A 3189-nucleotide genomic window follows, 5' to 3' on the forward strand; every position below is an offset into this window, starting at 1 on the left:
GCAGGACAGCATTTTTTTTTTTAAGATTTATTTATTTTCGGGCTGGAGAGATGGCTCAGCGGTTAAGAGCACCGGACTGCTCTTCCAGAGGTCCTGAGTTCAATTCCCAGCAACCACATGGTGGCTCACAACCATCTGTAAAGAGATCTGATGCCCTCTTCTGGTGTATCTGAAGACAGCTACAGTGTACTCATATATAATAAATGAATAAATCTTTAAAAAAATTTATTTATTTTATTTATGAGTACACTGTAGCTGTCTTCAGACACATCAGATCCCATTACACATGGTTGTCAGCCACCATGTGGTTCTGGGATTTGAACTCAGGACCTCTGGAAGGGCAATCAGTGCTCTTAACCACTGAGCTGTCTCTCCAGCCTGCAGGGCAGCAGTCTCAGAGCCAAACAGCAGAAAAGGGTTAGGATGGTTTTTTTTTTTTTTGGAGCTGGGGACCGAACCCAGGGCCTTGCGCTTCCTAGGTAAGCGCTCTACCACTGAGCTAAATCCCCAGCCCTAGGATGGGTTTTAAAAGGTTCTGATGGGGGTTGGGGATTTAGCTCAGTGGTAGAGCACTTGCCTAGCAAGAGCAAGGCCCTGGGTTTGGTCCCCAGCTCCAGGGAAAAAAAAGGGTTCTGATGGAACATCAGAAAGGTGTTTATTACAACTATCCATAGAATCCACAGCTGGACAGGAAAATCGCTCAACTTCCTCAGGTGTTGCTTTCTTTTCCAATACATAGTAATAAAAAAAAACTATTTCACTCTTCCCACAGTGATAAGCAAGTTTTACAGACGTGAAGGCAGCTCTTAGTACCTCTCAGCCCGTTACCCTATTTAAGATAAGGGCCACTAGGATCTCCCAGCCCTTCCAGAATGAAAGGTCAATAGCCCTTAAAGGATTCCTGGCTTCATATTACATTTCTTAAGCCACCACAGGGGACTTCTGTAAATTATTACCCAGGTCTGAGCATGCTAATGTCTGGGACAGAGCACTTTATTTTTAGGTAAGCAATAACACAGTGCCATCAGGTTAGGGCTGGCTGCCACATCCCCACATTGTCACCAGGTGTGGGTTTTGAGGTTTGATAGACTATGGAGACTGTTAAAGTTAGACTGAATGCGTTTTGCATTATGATATGGCTGCAAGCATTGGGGACAAGGAATGGATCCACCCAGATCCAGTCTCAGTCTCCCATTGCACAGAACAAGATATAAGATATAAGTTCTCAGTTTAAACCAGGCATAGTGATGCATACCTTTAGACCCAGTGCTAAGTTGGCAGAAGCAAGTTCATCTCTAAGAGTTCAAGGCCAGCCTGGTCTACATAGAGAACTCTAAAACAGCCAGGGTAGAGACCCAAAAACCACAACATGCCTTGGTCATAGTGTCTTCACAGCAATAGAATAGTAACTAAGACAGTGACCATGCAGAACTGGTGCTGGGAGGGCATCCTGACAGACAGTGCAGAGGTTCCAAGGTGTTATAACCCAGAGATAGGAGCCTATCCCTGTGGCTGGGACTTGTTCTGCAACCACAGGAAGCTGGGGTTGGACACATGGGGACACAGTCTCATAGGACCTTCTCAACCCAGATAATGTAGGCTTTTCTTCTTCAAACTGAGGACACAGATACTTCTGACAGACGTGTTTTAAGATGGTGGCTGTGACTGGAGTGTAAATACACAAGTCAGGAAGGATAATCTGCTGTCATCAGATGACACACAGATGACAAGTGTGAACTTGGTAGTGACTGTATGAATGGAGAGATCAAAGTGTGTGGACAGTGACAAGTGTAGTATTCAGGAGTGATGCTGGGAAGTAGTTTAGGTCCCAAGTGAATGCTAGAACCATCCCAAGGCAGCATCCCGAGCGAGGGATACAGGAGTGGCTGGGATCCTCCCAACATAGACATTTTATCATTCATTCATTCATTCATTCATTCATTCATACCTGCACACTTAGATTTAAAAAGTGTCCTTGTCTTATTGAGTTGTTTTAAATGTATTGTAAGTAAATGTTTGACTTGAGTATTATCCCATATACCCAATTATAAAAATGTGTAAAAATGTCTTAGGTGAAAAGGTACCATAAATGGAAGAAACATAAAAGACGTTCTGCTATAGAGAAATGATGGCTGTGAAGAAGGCTTGGCCAGTCCCAGTGAGAGACTGGTTCCTCCTGGTGTGGAAAACACTTTCGCCCACTAAATCATATTCATAGTCTCTGAAACCTGCAGATAGATCAGAGAAAAGCATGCACTACTCTGAACACGATTTAGAAAGCATGTTTGGGATGTGAGGCTCTTTCCTCCATGTTGAATCATTCCCTTGTAGTGAGAGAAGGGAGGCTCATGGTGCCATTGCTTGACTCTTAAGGCCCTGCCACAAATGAGGACAGCTGCCTGCAGGGGAGCAGGAGCACCAGGGATGCAGCCTGTAGGCGGTCACTCATGCTTGGGCAGGCTCATGAGGTTTGTCACTCATGCTCCCATAGGCTGATTTTCACTGCTTCATCAAGCTGGACATTATTTCTTTGGCCTACCACTGGTGCCTAATCTGGATGAACTGTTTGTTCATCCAGAGTGACTTGCAACCCTTATGCTCATTTCCCCAAGGTATGAGAAGACAAGCTATCTGGGAGTGTGAATTCTGTGGAGCCAGATGAGTGGTCCCAGCCCTGCAGTGTGGATCTAGAAGACAGGAGGGCTTATGCAGTCTTCTAGGGCAGGCAATAGGATTCTGAACTTGCTGGTGACTGGAAATGGAGAGATCAAAGTGTGTGTAAGGAGGGATGCTGGGGAATCACTGTTCAGCCTGTGACTACCGCAATACAGCAGCAAGGTAGCTGCAAGAGATTCGGGATGCATCAGCTCAAGGCCTGTCTCTGAAACAACGTGTCCCTTCTGTGTTCCCCGTTAATTTGGTGTACTCCTCACAGTGGGGCTGAGGCTAAGTTAAGTCATAGGAGGGCAAGAGAACACTTCTATCATTTTTGCTGCTGCCACCCCTCCCACAGAATCCATAGGTGCCTATATACAGATCTGCTGCTGCCACCCCTCCCACAGAATCCATAGGTGCCTATATACAGATCTGATCTCCAAACAGGCATTCTGTTTCCTTTTACCCTTACGTATCCTGGCCTTGATTCGAGTGGCCTCCTGAAAAGCTGAGGGGAATAACCAGGGGTGAGTG

This window comes from Rattus norvegicus, chromosome 3 (assembly GCF_021556685.1).
Source record: "Rattus norvegicus strain SHRSP/BbbUtx chromosome 3, alternate assembly SHRSP_T2T, whole genome shotgun sequence".
Lineage (NCBI taxonomy): Eukaryota > Metazoa > Chordata > Mammalia > Rodentia > Muridae > Rattus > Rattus norvegicus.